We start from the raw sequence: 10,408 nt of genomic DNA on the forward strand, positions 1-10,408 counted from the left end.
CTGAAAACACTGTAAATCAAGTTGACTACAAATCTTCAGAATCCCAGAATGAGTGTTCTTCAGATACTTCCGCTATGATCTAAGTTTGTCTTCGTCAAACATTTTGTTTACTGTGAAATAAAAAATCACAGGAAATGGTACAGAAGAAGGCTCACACCCATCCTGAATTTCAATTCCTCATTCCCACTACCCCTCTTTTGACACAAGAGCAAAACACATTGTGTCAACCCATTAAAAAAATGAAATTATGTTATGATTAGTTTGTATGTTAGTTGTTAGTAAACCAAAAACAATTTCGTGCAGTGAAATGAATCTGACTTTCATTTCATTCAAGCTGTCCACAAATGTTCCGAAGTCTGTAATGTTGTAAATAAACTGTCTTTAAAACTAAAACAGATGAGGGATGATAAAGATAGTTGTTGTCTCAGATCCTGAACGTTCAAATAAACCTAAATTAATAAAACCATAAGGTATCTTGTAAATCATTGAAACAATGAGCTGTTTGAAGACAAAAAAGAAATGCCCCCCACCTTAACCAAGTGAAACAACAAGAAGCCCCTTTTCAAGGCCCCAAAAAGAGGGGGGGGGGGTTCAAAGAAAAGAAACGCTCAATTAACAATACAAAGAAATTGATGTAATCAGTTAAAGCCAAATAAATCAAACCAAAAATGAGTCTTATGAGAAGGTTCAAACTCATGGTAAAAAATAACATAAACATGGCCATAGCATAAACATTTAAAACACATCACTCAGTAGGTTTCATTCATATTCAAATAAAATGTAATCGTCCTCCACACAAGAAATTGTCAAAGAAATGAATACCCTCTTTAAAAAAAAATCCTAAAATTCACACCTTAGTGTCGAAAAACAAAACAAGTTCAATTTAACACAGAGGAAAGTCAACATAAAAACAAATGAACCAATGGGTGTCTTCTAATGGAAAGAAAAACAACAACAGCTTAAACAACATAACTGTGGTTTACATTGTCCCTGTTACTCTCAAGGCAACCCCCCATCCCCCCAAGGTGTGAAGTGGGTAGGCAGTTGGTTCCCACCAGTTATTCTTAAAAATCCCAGTAACAGAAAGAAAAACAGAATAAATAAAATGAAAAATATTTCAACTGTGGCGTTGGACATAACAGAGTTCTGCGGTAACAGTTCAGAAAAGGAAATGGGGACAGGAAATCCTTTGGTTTTGGGAATTTTAAAAGAAGTGAGGACAGGAGCATTTTAAAGTGAAAAATATGCAACAGCAAAAACTTTTTCAATGCAACAAAAAAAACAAATGGATATATCACATTTTAAATGAGGCACCTCAGAAAGAAAAGAAATAGATTACTTGAAAGGATTTGAATAATCAGTGCTTCAGGTTGGTGACTTTCTAAAGGCAGTTGTTTGTCAAACAGGAACAAAAACCGGTTTGGGTCTGATAAGAATGCTAAACGAGGTGGTCTCTGAAAAACCCCTCTCACACCCCAATTTTCAGGAAAACTAAAGATTTGGAAAAGCCAAAACAAAACCTCTCCCAGCTTTTATATCCCCTTTTAAGCAACTCTCAAGGACTTGCAACTTCTAACCCCCACCTTGAAACAACACAAAATGGCCAGACGGACAAACACGGAACAAATTATGAACACATACACAGACAAGTCATGTCAAACACAAAAGTCAGTCAGGGTCAGTCAAGGTACGGTTTGGTACCAATGGTAATTCTGTCTATTTCCAATCAGACACGTTTTTTTTTTAAATTTAAAAGCTTGGAGACTCCTTCAGTCTGTTTTAATAGAAAGGCCGGCTTACCTAGCATACTCACACAGCATTCACACATCAGACTCACATCCATCCCATGCTAAATACAAGAGCCTATATTTTCCTTAATCCTCAGAACTTTGCAGTTTTATTTCCTTCAATTTATAGAACTTACAACCTACCTTCTATCTCCTACCCCTTCTTTACCAACCTGTATACATCATTCTAATCCACATTCGCATACCTTCCCCAATCACTTTCTAAAATCTTTCTTAGTTCTGTGTCTTCACTTTCCATTAGACTATTTGAATCTCTACATAGGTGTGATTCTAGTTCCAAGTGTAAAATGGCAAAAATATTACAGCTTATAAACCCATCCAACTTTCTCCCTTCCCTGTCGTGTATTGGGATATTTAGACCCCAATACTTGAGAGAGAAGCAAAGGCAGAATTGTTAGCTTACTGGGCTCGTTGCATTTAATCAGTTATTTCATTATTGACATCGTAATGAAAGGATCACCAATCTGGATCCCATGTGACCATAGGGAGGGGGGGGGGGTTCAGTTTAATGTATCTAGACCCTTGTGGTAGTTTGATTGAAGTTTACAAATATTCTTTTCAATTTGTTTAGGAAAATTGTGTAGATTACGGGGCACTCTACAATTTCCGTAGCTGTGTCCAGGCTCTTTGCAATTGAAACATTTGAATGTGCTGTTCCTCCCCTCCCCCCTGCCACGATCACCAGGCTTCACACCCGGTGGCCCCGCGCGGAGGACTCTGGTGAGCTACAGATGGGATAGATTCCTTCAATGAATTGGTTTGTTCTCATTGTAACCTGGCGCTAATTCTAGCTGTTATTTTGGATTGCAGGAGATTACATCTGTGAGCGGATTCAATTTCCCACAATTCAAAAGAACGCCAGTCAATCATAATTTCTGCATCTTGTGGAGAGTTCTCAAAAATTTCCAGTTCTTCTCTAACTAGTGCTAAAGTTTCCAAATCAAATGTGCCATTTTGTGGGAAAGACGTTGTTGTGTCCAGCAAAACTCGGACCACGACTTTGAATCAAACTGTGTTTATTGCTGCCACAGTAAATGTTATATACACGTACAGTATAGTATCAACCACGCCTTGTGTTACTGCCGTAAACCGGCTGTAGTAAAACTTAAAGCTGCAGTGTCCTAGACTACAGTCACACTGTTGTGACTTATACACAACATTCCCCCCCCCCTCTACAGAAATCACCAGAACAGTGAACATGAATGAACTGTCTCACAACTAGGTAAACTGGGTGGACTACCAGTTACCAGCGTAGCAATGTGGATTATTCTGCCACGTGACAGGCCACACTCTAACTAACCTAAACGTCAGAAGTCCGTAACATAGTCTTTCAGATAGCCTGGTGGAGCCTGAGCTCGAGCTGGCCGGGCCTCATGATCAGCTGCGGGGCCCCCACCCTCAGCTGGGTGTCCCTCTGCGGGTTCTGGCTGTGCTATGGGAAAGTCACAGTCTGCCGCCATGGAACCCCAGTTCTCCAAGGCATTGGGGTGTGTGGTGTTAGGTGGAGTTACCTTATGAAGTCGGCTGGCATGACACCGTGACCCATCAGAGAGGCGGAATGTCGCTGCACCTAGCTGACTGGTGACCTGCAGTGGTGCCGACCAGAAGGAGAGCAATTTGTGACCCAGCCGACGGACCCGGACCCAGTCCAGAACTGTGAACTGTGGCGCACCCACTTTACGCCTCCTGTCAAACCGCTGTTTCATCTGACGTTGACGGCCAGCGACCCTGCTGCTGTGCTGGACCAGCATTACCGATGCAGGTGTGGTAGCCAACTGTGCTCGCAGGCGATCCAGAGGAAGTTGGAGCTCCCGGCCTATCATGAGGTGGGCTGGTGAGCTGCCTGTGGTTGAGTGTGGTGTCGCCTGGTAGTGCAGCATGGTGTGAAGTAAAGCAGCTGAGAAAGGTAGACCGTCAGCCAGATGTGCCCTGATGCCATTTTTTAGTGTTTGGTTGAACCTTTCCACACCCCCATTTGCTTCTGGGTGGTAAAAGGCAGTGCGAATGTGGTTGATCCCTTTGTCTGCCAGGAAAGCTGCAAACTCAGCTGAGATAAACTGCGGGCTGTTATCCGTAGTGATTCTGTTAGGGATCCCCCATCTGGCGAACAGAGAGGTGAGGAAGGCAGTGACCACCTGGGTCGTGACCGAACCCACAGCGATAACTTCCGGCCACTTAGAGTGGAGGTCGTATGCCACCACAAGGAAGCGCTGACTATGCGGGACACCGTGGAGCTCCCCACAGATATCCACCTGGATGTGCTCCCATGCAGTGGCAGGCCAGTGTACTGGTTGTAGTAGGGGTGGGGCCGGCGGGCCGGTCTTCCCACTGACGAGGCAGGCTGTGCAGTCTTTTACCATGGCCTTGATGTCCCTGTCAATGCCCGGCCACCACACAAGGCTCCTGCAACGCTGCTTCACCTTCACAATGCCCAAATGACCTTCGTGGGCCATGGCCAGGATACGTGCCCGCAGGCCGACAGGGACCACTGTGCAGAGCCCCCGAGCCACGCAGACATCATGCCAACAGGACAGCTCCTCCCTGACCCTCCTGTTCGGTACCAGCTCCTCAGGGACCGTCAGGGGCCAGCCCTCCCGGATGAAGGTATGCAGTTGGGAGAGGAGGGGGTCCGCCTCCGAGGCAAGCTGGAGGTCCTGGAGAGAAACTGCAGCTTGGAGTGGGGCGTGCAACATCTGAATGAGGTCTGGCTCCGTTAGGTCTGGGCCTGAGTCTGGTGCGGGGCCAGGGCAAGCTCTGGAAAGAAGGTCTGCCACTACGTTATCCCGACCTGGGGTGACCTGAGGGGAGAAGTCGTACTGCTGGAGCCTCTCGGACCAGCGGTGGACCCGCAGCGGTTTGTGTCCTGACCCCGACGAAGCTACTAGGGACGTAAGGGCCTGGTGGTCAGTCCGCAGCGTGAAGTGCCTCCCATACAGGTACATGTGCCAACGCTCACACGCCCACACACATGCCAATGCCTCCCGCTCCCCCACAGAGTATTTCTGTTCAGCCGCAGTGAGTGAGCAAGAGGCGAATGCAACAGGGCGCTCGGTGTCGTGCTGGAGCTGGGACAGCACAGCGCCCACTGCTGTGTTGGAGGCATCACAGGTCACTTTAGTGGGGCTGTTAATGTCAAAATGTGCCAGCACCGGGGGAGATGTAAGCTGTTCCTTAAGCTGGCGCACAGCTGCAGAGCAGGCCGGGGTCCATGTCCAGGCCGCATCCTTTTTTAGGAGTTCCCGTAGTGGGGTTGTGGTTGAAGAATACTGAGGCAGGAAGCGCAAGTAATAGGCCGTCATACCCAGGAAAGAAGCGAGCTGGGTCGAGCATGTGGGTTCAGGGAGGCGTTGTATTGCCTCCACATTAGAAAGGAGCGGGCTGACGCCATCAGCAGTCAGGCGGAAACCCACAAACTCGATGGCGGGTACTGAGAAGGTGCACTTCTCGCCATTCAGCGTGAGATTGTGGCTGGCGAGGACATTGAGCACCCTAGTGAGGCGCTCATCATGGACGGCTGCAGTCGGGCCGTGCACCACAATGTCATCCAGGTAGATGACCACCCCAGGAATGCCGGCAAATATGGTGGACATAATTTTCTGAAAGCAACTGGGGGCAGAGCTGAGGCCGAATGGCATACGTGTGTAGCGGTAAACCCCAGTGTGTGTCACAAAGGCAGTGAGGTCACGGCTGTCTGGGTGTAGTGGGACCTGCAGGTAGCCCTGGCGGAGGTCGAGTTTTGAGAACACGGAGGAGCCGTGAAATTTGGCCGTCAACACCTCTACTGTCGCTAGTGGGTACTTATCCAGAATCACCGCCTTGTTCACTGACCTGAGATCGATGCATGGACGCAGCCCTCCTGACTTTTTCTTTGCCACCACCAGGTTGGAGATCCAGGGCGATGCGTCCACGCGCTCGATTATGCCTGCATCTAGCAGCTTCCCCAGTTCAGCAGTTACGTCGTCACGCAGGGCAAGAGGTAGGCGGCGCAGAGGCTGGATGACTGCGTGCACCTCAGGATTCAGGAGGGGCTGGTGGTTAAAAGCAGTTAGGCAGCCCAGGCCGCTGAACAGAGAAGGCCAACGCTGCTGCCATGACAGGCCTACAGCCAGGATGGTACAGCCAGCATTGTCCATGAGAGAGAACCAAGTCACAGAACAAATCCAGACCCATAAGGTTAGCTCCATGATGGGACACCTGGAAAGTGAATGAGGTGAGGGCTTTGGTCCCATTCCGAATTGAAAAGTCTACGGTACCCACCATACCAATCTTGGAATTGGCATAGCCGTACAGGTCCTCCGCATCAGTCCTGATGTGCCGCAGGGGAAAAAAACGTCAGACTGTGGACACGTTCAGTAACGACTTTGAAGCCCCTGTGTCTAGCAGGAGCGGCAAACACACCCCGTCCAATTCCACGGTGCACCACTTGAAGGGCCGGGCCTGGGAGCTTACTGAATGGATGGTCGTTGGCGCCGGTGGGCGGGAAACACTTTGCATTTGAGGGGAAGCAGCAGGGTTGGAATGACAAACCCTCGCAAAGTGGTTTAACTTGCCGCAACGTGAACATGTCTGTCCTTTGGCCGGGCAGGTAGGGCTACGGGTGGGGTGATTTGAAGAGCCGCAATTACTACATGCCGTGCATGTTGGCGCTCTCTGGCTCCCAGCAAAATTCACCTCTGCGTTGCTCACCTCGGGTTCAGGTGGAGTCGAGGCGGGCTGTACAGTCTGTGTTGCCAGCATGGATAGTGGGGAACATGCTAATTGAGATGCTAATCCAGCTGCAGACTCCACCTGGAATGCTGTTTCCAATGCCTTCGACAGAGTCAAATCATCAGGGGACATGAGCAGTTTCTCTCTGACTTTATGGTTATTGGTGTGTTCTGCCAGCTGGTCCCTTATTAGTTCATCTTCCAGAGCCCCGAATTTACAAAGGCTAGCCAGACCCCTCAAGTCAGCTATGTAGTGATGTACTGACTCACCCGCGCGCTGCTGGCGCTGACGGAAAACAGTGCGCCGGAGTATGACGCTCTGTGGAGCGGCAAAATGTCCAGCGAGCTTAGCAACACAAGCCGCGTATGTTGGAGTGGATCCGAGCGTCCTAAAGATCCGCTGACCCTCGCTGCCCAAGCTGTGTATCAGCAGGGCTCTCTGCCATGAGTCTTCTGCGTCCACCAAACCCGCAGCCACGATGAATGTCTCGAACGATTCATGCCAGCGAGTCCAAGGAACCAGTGGTTCGCCGGGTAGAGCCAGGAAGGGAGAGAGAGGCGTGAGTGAAAACTCCATCTTCGTCGCCAATGTTGTGTCCAGCAAAACTCGGACCACGACTTTGAATCAAACTGTGTTTATTGCTGCCACAGTAAACGTTATATACACGTACAGTATAGTATCAACCACGCCTTGTGTTACAGCCGTAAACCGGCTGTAGTAAAACTTAAAGCTGCAGTGTCCTAGACTACAGTCACACTGTTGTGACTTATACACAACAGACGTATGTGCTCTCCACAATTTTGTCTGTGACACCACAGCCGAAGACAATGCAGCTACCATTGCTTTTGACGGTCCATGTAATTCCATCGTACTGCAGGGTAAAACTTAAGTTTCCAGAAAAGAAAAGGAGCGGAATAGCAGAAAGGAGAAACCATAGAAGGCCCAAACATACAAAGACAGGATCCTCTGACTCACAGACACATTAGACAGAGATGAGCTCACAGAAATGTTTTGCCTTGTTACCAAAACATTGCGCGTCTTTCCCTTGTTATGACCACATTACCATAACCGTCCATTACCGCATTGACATCGCGGGCTGTGACCTCAGTTAACACAGCATAAGGCCTTTACTTTTAATCCGAAACCAATTTTGATAGGCATAAGCTTTGTTGCTGAACAACTATGACCGAGCTGGCCTATGTGGAGCCTGCTCCAGACACGATCACGGGTTTTTAAGGAATCCGGCCCAACCCAACCTACCCTATTGTTTTAAAACACAGAACATATAACACAAAAGAAACTGCTGTAGAGGAGCTCAAGCAGGAGTCGTGACAACTTTCTCTTTCGGCTACACAACGTGCACCATTTTTCCTTCACCATTACAACAACACAAAAACCCGCGCAGCGGAAGTGTATCACGGTAAACCCGAACCGAGAAAACAGCAGCGGTAAACCAACGTTCCTACTAGCTCAATTAGGGGAATTATGTATCCCCATAACCACTACCCATGTCCCCCCAGAATTCGCCTTAATATGAAAAGTCAGTGTGGCAAGGAGGGCGGATCTCTCTGCCCCCACGGCTCCACTGAACAGGAGCTGGGGGCTAGTTAACCGCAGGCAAAGCAGCAGAGTCCTCACAGCTGGACCGGGGAAAGGGAGGGGCTGGGGAAGCAAGGGGTGGCTCGCCGGGGGAGGGGGCAGGGCCGGGGGTGCCCCCGCCGTGGGGGCAGGGCCAGACCAACAGGGCGGTCTAAGTCTAGGTGAGCAGGCTGGAGGTGGTCCACAGAAACCCGCTCCAGCCTGCTGCCAACCTCCACCACAAAGTGCTTATCTCCAGTGTCCCGTACCCGAAATGGGCCGTCGTAGGGTGGCTGCAGGGGACCGCGGTGCACGCCGTGACGGATGAAAACATACTCCGCCGACGGCAGCTCCGTGGGGACATAGGACTGAGAGCCGCCATGCTGAGAAGTAGGGAACGGTGCAAAAGCCCTGGCTTCCTCCTGCAGCGCAGTCCTTTGGCAGCTGGCGGACCAGCGAGCTGTGGCGGTGGGAAGAAAATCCCCCAGGACCCGAAGTGGCTGTCCGTAGACCAGTTCGGCGGATGAGGACTGGAGGTCCTCCTTGGGGGCTGTCCTGAGCCCAAGCATGACCCAAGGCAGTTTGTTGACCCAGCGGTCATCCTTGAGGGTAGCCCGCAATGCGGCCTTCATCGAATGATGGAACCTCTCGACCAATCCATTAGCTTGAGGGTGATACGCTATGGTGCGATGGAGCCTCACCCCTAAACCCGCGGCGATCTCCTCCCAGAGCGCTGATGTGAATTGCGGCCCTCTGTCCGAGGAGAGGTCAGATGGGGTGCCAAAGCGGGTGACCCAGGTTCCGATGAACGCTCGGGCAACCTCAGGCACTGTCGTGGACGAAAGCAGGACAGCCTCTGGCCATCGTGTGGTCCTGTCGACCATGGTGAGCAGGTATTTGAAACCACGGGAGGGGGGTAGGGGGCCTACCAGGTCCACATTCACGTGGTCGAACCTCCTCTCAGGTACCGTGAAAGGTATCAGGGGCGCTTTGACGTGCCGGAGCACTTTGGAGCGTTGGCACTCCACACAGGTGTCAGCCCAGTCCCTCACATCCTTTTTGAGTCCATGCCAGACAAACTTTGCCGCCACCAACCTCTGTGAAGGCTTTCTGCCAGGGTGAGACAGCCCATGGACTGCATCGAAGACCTGCCGCCTCCAAGCAGTCGGAACGACGGGTCGGGGCTGACCCGTAGAGACGTCGCACAGGAGCGTGGCGCCGGCATCGTCGAAAGCCACATCCTCCAACTGCAGCCCTGTGACGGCGGTCCTGCATGCCTGCACTCCTGGGTCAGCGGCCTGGTCAGCCGCCATCTGGCTGTAGTCGAGTCCCAAATGGGCGGCACCAGCGATGGCCCGGGAGAGACAGTCGGCGACCGGGTTGGACTTCCCAGCGACATGCCTCACGTCGGTGGTAAACTCTTGAGATGTAGGCCAACTGTCGCTGCTGGCGGGCTGACCACGGCTCTGCCACCTTGGCCATCGCAAACACCAGCGGTTTGTGATCGACGAAAGCCGTGAACTGACGGCCCTCCAGTACGAAACGAAAGTGCCTAATAGCGAGGAAAAGGCCAAGCAGCTCACGATCAAAGGTGCTGTATTTGCGCTCTCTCCGGTTCAACTGCTGGCTGAAGAAGGCAAGCGGCTGCCACGCGCCGCTCACCCACTGCTCATAAACCGCGCCGACAGCGTAGTCCGAAGCATCCGTCGTGATGGCGATGGGCGCTCCAGACACAGGATGTGCCAGCATCGCCGCATCAGCCAGGGCGGCCTTCACATCCTTAAAAGCCTTGTCCCTCTCTGCAGACCAGTCCACGGCGTGTTTGGGGGCTGTGCCCTTCAGATCCTCATATAGGGGGCGGAGGAGATCGGCAGCCCGGGGGATGAACCGGTGGTAGAAGGACACCATGCCAATGAACTCCCGGAGGGACTGGGCCGTGTGCGGGCGTGGAAAGTCTGCAACGGCCTCCACCTTAGATGGAAGGGGGGCCGCCCCATCCTTGGTGACCCGGTGGCCCAGGAAGTCGATGGTGCTCAGACCAAACTGGCATTTGGCCGGGTTAACTATCAACCCGTGCAGGCTGAGCCTCTCGAAAAGGGCTCTGAGGTGGGACAAGTGCGGTCCGGTGTTGTTGCGTCATTGAGCCGACGGTAGTCACCACATGGACGCCACCCACTGCCAGGCTTAGGCACTATGTGGAGGGGTGAAGCCCACGGGCTGCTGGAGCGACGGATGATGCCGAGGCGCTCCATGTTCTCAAACTCCGCCTTGGCGACAGAGAGCTTGGTCGGGTCGAGGCGCCGAGCTCGGGCGTG

The sequence above is a fragment of the Lampris incognitus genome, chromosome 9 (assembly GCF_029633865.1).
Source record: "Lampris incognitus isolate fLamInc1 chromosome 9, fLamInc1.hap2, whole genome shotgun sequence".
In the NCBI taxonomy this organism is placed as follows: domain Eukaryota; kingdom Metazoa; phylum Chordata; class Actinopteri; order Lampriformes; family Lampridae; genus Lampris; species Lampris incognitus.